Source organism: Delphinapterus leucas, chromosome 7 (assembly GCF_059928025.1).
Source record: "Delphinapterus leucas isolate spDelLeu-1000000601 "Yukka" chromosome 7, BTC_Dleu_Yukka2, whole genome shotgun sequence".
In the NCBI taxonomy this organism is placed as follows: domain Eukaryota; kingdom Metazoa; phylum Chordata; class Mammalia; order Artiodactyla; family Monodontidae; genus Delphinapterus; species Delphinapterus leucas.
This window is the reverse complement of record NC_143135.1, coordinates 105,294,166-105,303,408: the sequence shown is the minus strand read 5'-3', so window position 1 is coordinate 105,303,408 and position 9,243 is coordinate 105,294,166. Positions and strand designations below refer to the sequence as shown.

The following is a 9,243-nucleotide window of genomic DNA, read 5'->3' as shown; positions in this document are numbered from 1 at the left end:
GTAAAATACTCTATCCCACGGGGGAGAAAAGCAACTCAAATTCTGTCACATTTTTTCCCATTTATGGCAGAGAATGCAGAAATGTGGGCAGTTCCTTTCTTCTGATTGGCAAGGTGTTGCAAAACGTCTACCAGAGCTCCTGGCAGCCAGGAAGAAGGTAGCCAGAAAAGTCACTCACCGGTTGTGTCAGAGAATGGACTGGGGGCTCATTAAGCCCAGAGCTCTGGATCCTCAGCCAGGGTCTCGGGGAAAAATCAGATACAGTTCTGAGAAGGCTCCTAGAGGCCCTGCACCATGAAGTGGCCCAAGCCCCTGGACCACACTGCTCCATCAGTCTCCTGCTGACCACCTGCATGGCCCCCAGCCCTCCAGGCCAGGGAGAAAAGGGACCCCATATGGAGGCACCCTCACCCACTACCCACTGGTGCCTGAAGAAGCAAAGGGTTCTAGGCTGGGTATTGGTGCCTATTCCACAGCGGGGCAAGGCCACTCTTCGAAAGATGTTACATCCAACTGCCAGGAACCTGCTGGGTCCTGTCTGTGTTCTAAGAATTTTCTGCATCCCAGAGGGGTTCAGGATCATTGGCCTCTGACTCTATAGTAACGTACTAAAACTGACAGAAGCCACAGACCAAGGCCTGGGTCAGCAGTCCTGACTCCCCACCCAGTCCCAGGGGGCTCCAGAAAATAAACTAGGCATTGGAATCCCAATATGGGGGCAACAGTCTGCTTCAAGCTGTAAGGGAAGGGCTGGGAGAGGCTCCCACCACCTATGCTTCCCCTTGGTCCACAGATGGCTGTGACCGCACAACCCCATGGTAACCCTCGTCCACTGTTCCTCCCTGCAGAAGCCCCAGTGCTCTCTGTAATGAAGAAACTGGGAAAGAAGTTGGCCTCCTCCAAGCTTATTCAGACCTCAGAATAGTCCTCCTTCTTTACCACCTCCTCTTCCTGTGGTCCCTTAGCTCTGGAACCAGTTCTGTGCAGAATGAATCTTTAGGAAGTCTCTGCTCAGAGGCACCTACAACTTTGTCTCTAGAAAGACGGCAAGTAGAGAACAGCTTTCTAAAGATGTCCAACTCATTCTGAACACAAAGTAAGCCATTTGGTCTGTGTAACACCTCAACCATCTTCCGGCCCCCATTCCGAAACCACCATGCGATACCAGAGAAAACATTATGTTTTGAGGACTCACCAGCAGCAGCATACCCTCTGGACCAAACCTGCCTGCTCAGATGCCACGAGGTAGAGTTCTTGGGCCCCGGCACAGCTATCCAACAGCCTAGACATTACAGGATGCGGTGTTAAGAGTCTGTAGTGAAAGAAATGTCAGACCCCTGCAATATCCAATCACTCCATAGCGCCTGCTCTCCCGAGAGGGTAGAAGCCAAAGAAATGGTCCTGAGACTGCTTCCCACTTGAGAAATGAGACAATCAGGGCCTTAGGTCTGAGTCAACCCAGGAGCACACACAGTCTCTTAAATGGGTCCAAGGTGAGCAGGGGACGTGTTCATACATGGCCACCTTTAATGGCTCTCCCCCTGCCTAGGCTTCTGGCTCTCAACCCTATAGAGAGATGTGACCCCCGCACTCACCGGCCAAGGGATTTTCTCCAGGCTTTTCCTCCCACCTTTGTTCTTACTGATGTAGAACAGTTGCAATTTTGAAGTCGAACAGTAGAAAGGTGACAGCATCTGTGAAAAATGTTATTGAAAAATGTAGCTTCCTCCCGCTGGTGCACACCCAGTTTCTTCCTCTCTGCCCAGAGCCTTCTCCTGGGCAGCCCACCATGCTTTCTCACTTGGCTTCTCCCCAAGACACCCCCTCTCACATCAGAGGGAGGGGTTCCCAGGCCTGACCCTGGTTGCTGGCACACCACAGCCCAGACCCCTGCTCTTGGAGCTGTTTAATAAAGTTAAGAAATAATATACAAAGGTATGCATTTTTACCATTATTATCCTGAGCAGAGAACCCTGCTTAACTGCTCCCTGACAGCCGACTGATTTCCAATCTCGGTTTTATATTACATTTGCAGAGCATAAGCTTTTCCCTAGGTCAGCATCACCAAAGTGTATTCCTCAAAAGAGAGGGATTTCATGGCTTGAATATACCTATTCGTTTGCATAGTAGATGCTCCTACAACTTTCACATGATTATTCATATTCTAACTTCTCATAAAGCCAGTTTTACTGGCTTTCACCTATTTCCCATAACATCTATAAGCATCTCTGAGAACAAGAGTTCTGGAGAATACACTTTGGACAATGCTGTCCAAAGCTTATCTTTGAACTGAGATTGCAAGTTGGACATTCTTTCAATCTATCCCTGGAGGACTTTGTGAGGTCCTTCCTCAACTTGGGTGAACAGAGTGACCAAAAGATTTCTTATTGAACACCTGTTACTCCTCTCTTTTTTTCCTTTCTGTAATTAAATCTTGCTCACAGTCACACACTAATATAAATTAAAGCCACAATGAGATATCACCAGATACCCATCAGAATGGCCAAAACAAAAAACAGTGACGATATCAAATCCTTGTGAAGAGGAAGAGAAACAGAATTACCTCTCCGTTCACTGCTGGTGGAAATATAAAATGTGGCAGCCATTCAGGAAAACAGTTTGGCAGCTCCTTATGTAACTGAACATGCAACACCATACAGCCCAGCAATTGTACCTGTGGGCATTTATCCCATAAAAATGAAAACGCATATAAACACAAAAACCTGCACATGAATGATCATGGCCGCTTTACTTGTAACAGCCCACAACTGAAAACGGCCCAGAAGTCCTTCAGCGGGTGAAAGGTTAAACAAATGATGGTACATGCATACTGAGGAATACTACTCAACAAGAAAAAGGAATGAGCTATTTTTATACAATAAAGTGTGGATGAATCTCAAGAGAATTATGTTGAGTAAAGAAAAGGCAATCCCCCTAAATTATGTATGGTATGATTCCATTTATATAACCTTCTTGAAATGACAAAATTACAGAGATGGAGAAGAGATTAGCGATTACTATAGGTTAGAGACAGTAGGGGCTGGGCAGTGGGAGGAAAGTGGTGTTTCCCTCTAAAGGGGGAAACAAAGAATCCTTGTGATGAGCAGCTGTTTTATATCAGGACTGTGAGAGTGGACACAAGAACCGACATATGTGATAAAATTGCATAGAACTAAACACACACACACACAAATGAGTATGTGTAAAACTGGGGAAATCTAAATAAGATTGGTGGATTTTACCAACATCAATATACGGACCGTGATATTGTACTTTAGCCTTGCAAAATGTTACCATTGGGGAAACCGGGCAGAGTACCCGGGATCTCTCTGTATTGCTCTTTAAAATTGCATGTGAAGCTACAGTTATCTCAACTTGAGGGCAGAGACTATATAAAAGGTTAAATGTACAGATGAATTTTTCATGCCTCCAATGTAGGCAAGGTGATATTTCATAACCTACTGATATGCTAGTTGTGTCTCTTCTAGGAGAAAACAAGAAATAATGTTAATTATAATGAAGGGATTCTTGTTAGACAGGGGAATTTCTCCCAATCAGAATGCTAATGACCAGAGGCTCTGCAATCTCCCTCCGGGGATGGGACACAAATTTGCACAGCATTTGCTGTTTTCCTGGGAGGCCTTCCACAAACTACTAGCCCCCCCACCCCCGCTTCTCTCTGCTTCACAGCACCCGTCTGTGCCATTCTGTATCACATACTGTTTATAAACTCCATCATCTTGTCTGTCTCCCATGCAAAGTGAGCTCTGTGCGAGAAGGATTTTGCTATACTGTTGAATACCATGTGGCCCGATACAAACATGATCAAAATTCAGTAATTTTAAAAACAAAATATCTTAAAAGTAGTACGGAATCCTGTCTTTGGAAAGCTTTCCCTTGTTATCTTCATGGGGACAGGGAGATGGATGAGATGACCTCACCGGTCCCTTTCACTAGAAGAGTCAGTGGTCCTCTTTGTTCACAGCTGTTTCCTGTATCAGGGACTTCACAATACTGTTCCCTAATCTGGGAAGGGTTTCCCACCAACACTTAGTTATTTGGGGGTTTTTTTTGAAAGCTTTTTTTGGGTAATCGACACATAATAAACTGCATGATTTAAAATGTAAAAATTTGATAATTTCTACATATATATACACCCATGAAACCAAACCATAATCAAGCTAATGATATATATATACACACACATATGTATGTGTGTATGTGTATAAATATATGTAATATATATTATATGGACATATGCTTATATAGTCTATGGATATATAAATGGATATATAATCACTTCAAAAGTTTCCTCAGCCCCACCCTGACATTCCATCCCCAGACAACCACTGATCTGCCTTCTGTCACTATAAATTAGTTTATATATTCTAGACCTTTATATAAATGGAAACCTACACTATATACTCTTTTATGTCTGGCTTCTTCCACTCAGGATAACTATTTTGGGATTCTGACATGTTGTTGCAGGTGTATCAATACTTCATTACCTCCTTATTGATGACTGTAGTCCATTGTACGAATATACCACAACTTATCCACTCACCTGTTAATGGACATTTGAGTTGTTCCCAGTTTTAGGCTACTACAAACAAAGTTGCTATGAACATTCAGTAAAAGCCTTTGCTTTTAATTCTCTTAAATGAATACTAGGATGATAACGGCTGAGTCCTATGGTACCTGTGTCACTTTTTTTTTTTTTTTTTTTTTTTTGCGGTGCGCGGGCCTCTCACTGTTGTGGCCAATCCCATTGCGGAGCACAGGCTCCGGATGCACAGGCTCAGCGGCCATGGCTCACGGGCCCAGCCGCTCCGCGGCATGTGGGATCTTCCCGGACCAGGGCACGAACCCGTGTCCCCTGCATCGGCAGGTGGACTCTCAACCACTGCGCCACCAGGGAAGCCCTTGTGTCACTTTTAAAGAAACTGTCAAACATTCCATAGGGAATGCATGTTTTACATTCCCACCAACAGTGTATGAAAGATACAGGCCTTCCATATCCTCGTCTGCACTTGGTATGGTCAAGCTCTTAAATTTTAGACATTCTAATAGGGCTGTAGTTGTATTTCATTGCAGTTTTAATTTGTGCTTTCATTTCGCTAATAACAAACAACGCTGAACATCTTTCCACGTGCTTTTCTGCAGCTATATATCTTCTTTGGTGAAGCACATGCTCAAATCTTTTGCCTATTTTTTAATTAGGTTGTTTATTTTCTTAATAAAGAGATTTTATATATTCTGGGTACTAGTCCTTTAATAGATATGTGCTTTGCGAATACTTTTTCCTTGTGGCTTGCCTGTCTTAGTGGTGTCTTTAGATCAGAAATACTTAATTTTGGTGAAGTCTATTTTAACAATTTTCCTTTCATGGATCATGCTTTTGATGTTGTGTCTAAGAAATCTTTGCCTGTCCCAAGTTTAAGAAGATTTTTCTCCTTAGTTTTTTCCTAGATGTTTCATAGTTTTAAGTTTTACGTTCAAGTTCTATGATGCATTCTGAGTTAATTTTTGCATATAGAGCAGAGAATGGATCAGAGTTCTTCTTTTAAATATACGGATATCCCATTGTTCCATTACTATTTGTCAATATTGCCTTTGTACCTTTGTCAAAAATCGAGGGACAACTTCCGGTTTCCAGTCACACATGTTAGGGGCTTGGAAGTCATCAATCCCAACTTCACAACAAGAAAAAATGCTAACAAACTAAAAACCAACTGCTCCTCTTAGATCTGTCAGAGAATTGAGGTCAAAGGACAAATCGCAGGGCTTCCCTGGTGGCGCAGTGGTTGAGAGTCCACCTGCCGATGCAGGGGACGCGGGTTCGTGCCCCGGTCCGGGAGGATCCCACATGCCGCAGAGCGGCTGGGCCTGTGAGCCATGGCCGCTGAGCCTGCGCGTCCGGAACCTGTGCTCCGCAATGGGAGAGGCCACAGCAGTGAGAGGCCCGCGTACCGCCAAAAAAAAAAGGCAAATCGCAGTGACAGGTGCATACAGAGAAACAGAACTTACAGGAGCAAACACCCTAGCTGGAGCCCAGTAGGAACACTTAAGGGATAACTAACTAATTTCTGCGGACGGAGCTGTGGTCTGGCTTGAGCGATTAAAAGCTCCTGGGAGCCCAGTCTTAGGCAAGCCCCCTACACCTTCATCAGTTTACCCTCCAGGAACCCCATGAAGTTCTCAGGGCAGAGATCAGAGAAAAATCTCCTCACACTTTCAACTGGAGAGCAGTAATCATCTTGTAACATGCCCAGAGTTCTCTCTCTCTCCTTAACAAAGGTCTGCCTTCACGGGAGACTATTCCACCAGAGCCTGACTGAGCTGGGAGAAGCAGTATGCCCAACACCAGCCCCTCTGGCTGTCAACGTGGTGACGGGAAAACCGAACTCCAGCCTCCTCTAGCTTTCCAGTCCTGCCTGAGAGGGCACAGGGAGAAGCTGAGAAGCAGTCGTGAAGGTCATTGCCCAGAGGTACAGGCTCACGGTCACATGATTATGACTGAGACATAGTCAGGTGATCACAGAATGCTTCCCCTCCCCCCTTCACCCACACATTACCACCGTCTCATTAGGGCTCCTGCGTAATAAAGGGACTGCCGCTAATAGAACTGCGGACTTCATTAAAATTTTCAACTTTGCTCTGCAAAAGACTCTGTGAAGAAAATGAAAAGACAAGACGGACTGGGAGAAACGGCTTGCAAACCACATAACTGCTAATTGACTAGTATTCAAAACATACAAAGAACTCTTAAAACTCAACTTTCAAAGCTCAACAATAAGAGAATAGGCCAAATTAAAAATGAGCAAAAAATCTGGACAGACACCGCAGCAAAGAAGATATACAGATGGCAAGCAAGCATATGAAAAGGTATTCCGCATCCTATGTCATTAGAGAAATGCAATGAGATACCACCACCACCTATTAAAACAGCAAATATCCAAAACACTGACAACACCAAATGCTGGCAAGGGATCTGGAGCAACAGGAACTCCCATTCATTGCTGGTGGGGATGCCAATAATGGTAGAGTCACTTTGGAAGATGGTTTGGCAATTTCTTACAAAGCTAAACACACTCTGACCATGCAATCCAGCAGCCACACGCCTTGGTATTTGCCCAAAGGAGCTGGAAACAGATTGACACAAAAATCTGCACACAAATGTTTGTAGCAGCTTTATCCATAATTTCCAGCAACCCAGGTGTCCTTCAGTAAGTGAATGGAGAAACAACCCGTGGCACATCGTACAATGCAATGTTATGCAGCACTAAAAAGAGATGAGCTATCAAGCCGGGAAAAGACATAGAGGAACTTAAATGCAAATTTGTTATGAAAGAAGCCAATCTGACAAGGCTATATACTTGTGTGATTCAAATTATATGGCATTCTGGAAAAGGTAAAACTATGGAGACAATAAAAAGATCGTGGGGAGGGATGAATAGTGGAGCACGAGGGATGTTTAGAGCAGTTAAACTTCTCTGTATGATACTGTAATTGTGGATATATGACATTTTGCATTTGTCAAAACCCATAGAACGTGCAACACAAAGAGTAAACCCTAATGTAAACTATGGACTTTGGTTAATAATAATGTATCAGTATTATTTTAATCAATATTGTTATAATCAATTATAACATATTAACTACACTGATGCAAAATGTTAATAATAGGGGAAACTGGGAGTGGGAAGGTAGTATGAGGATATACAAGAGTTCTCTGTAGTTTCTGCTTAATTTTTCTGTGAACCTAAAACGTCTCTAAAAATCTCTAAAAATAAAGTCTGTTAATAAATAAAATTTAAAATCTATTGACTGTATATGTCATACATGTATGGATCTATTTCTGGACTCTATTACATTCCATGATCTATTTGCATCCCTTGAGTTCAATGCCGCATTGTTAACTTTATAATAAGTCTCAAAGTGTGTTCAAGGATTAATTCAAATTTATTCTTTTTAAGATTTATTTTTACTATTCTAGATCCTTTATATGTCCAAGTGAAATTTTTTTTTCAAATGGGACCTAATTAAACTTAAAAGCTTTTCCGAGTGAATTTGTAAATCAGTTTGAAACTTTCTACACAAAAAGCCTTCTGGGATTTTGATTGGGATTGCATTGAATCCGTACATCAATTTGGGGAGAACTGACATTTTCACAATGCTTGGTCTTCCGATCCATAAACAAAATATAGCTTTCACTTAATTCCTCTTTAATTCTGTCTCAGCTTTGCTTTGTAATTTCAGTGTAAACATCATGCACATCTTTTGTTCAATGTATCCCTAGGCATTTCTATTTTGTGATTCAATTGTAAATGGTATTTTCATTTTAATTTTGATTGTTGCTAGCATATAGAAATATAATTGATTTTTAAACACTGATCTTATACCCTGCAACCTTACAAAGTTCCCTTATTAGTTCTAGTAGCTTTTTTGTAGATTGCATGGGATTTTCTACATAGACAAGCATGTGTTCTATAAATAAAGACAATTTACTTCTTCCTTTCCAATCTGGGTGACTTTCATTTTTTTCTTGCCTAATTGTACTAGCTAGAACCTATAATATAATGCTGAATAGAAGTGGTTGAAAAGGACATCCTTATCTTGCTCCTGATCTTGAGGGAAAACACTGAGTCTTTCAACATTAAGAATAATGTTAACCGAAGAGACTTGTAGATTGCCTTTATCAGATTGAGAAAGTTCTCTTCTAATCCCACTTTGCTGAGAGTTTTTATCATGAATGTATATTAAATTTTGTCAAATATTTTTCTGCATCTATGGAAAAACTCATATATTTTTCCTTTTTAAATGGATTAATAACATGGATTTTCTAACGTTAAATCAAACTTTCTCATTCCTAGGATAAAATCAACTTGGTCTTGGGGCATTCTTCTTTTTGCTTTATTGTTAGATTGAATTTGCTAACATTTTATTAAGCATTTTTGCCTCTAAGTTCATGATGTATGTTTGTCCATAATTTTTTCTTGTAATGTTTTTTACCTAGTTTTGATATCAGACTAATACTGACCTCATAATAGTAGTTATGAAGTGCTCCCTCCTCTTCAGTTTTCTAAAGTAGTTTGTCTATAATTGGTATTTTTCTTTAAATGTTTGGTAGATGTCACCCAAGAAGACTTCAGGACCTGTAGTGTACTTTGTGGAAGGTTTTTAATTACAAATTCAATTTTAAAATGGATATAGGGCTATTCAAGTTATTTTTCTTGAATGAGT

General features: G+C 41.6%; 1 long non-coding RNA gene across 1 annotated transcript in view; it reads right to left on the bottom strand.

The window, feature by feature from the left end:
- Positions 1-9,243, bottom strand: part of LOC115804205 (uncharacterized) — a 165,033-nt gene that overhangs the window by 12,334 nt on the left and 143,456 nt on the right. The window contains exons 3-4 of the long non-coding RNA XR_016393965.1: positions 1,596-1,694; positions 1,196-1,282 (exon numbers count right to left, since the gene is read on the bottom strand). This is a non-coding gene — a long non-coding RNA (uncharacterized LOC115804205). The remainder of the gene's footprint in view (positions 1-1,195; positions 1,283-1,595; positions 1,695-9,243) is intronic.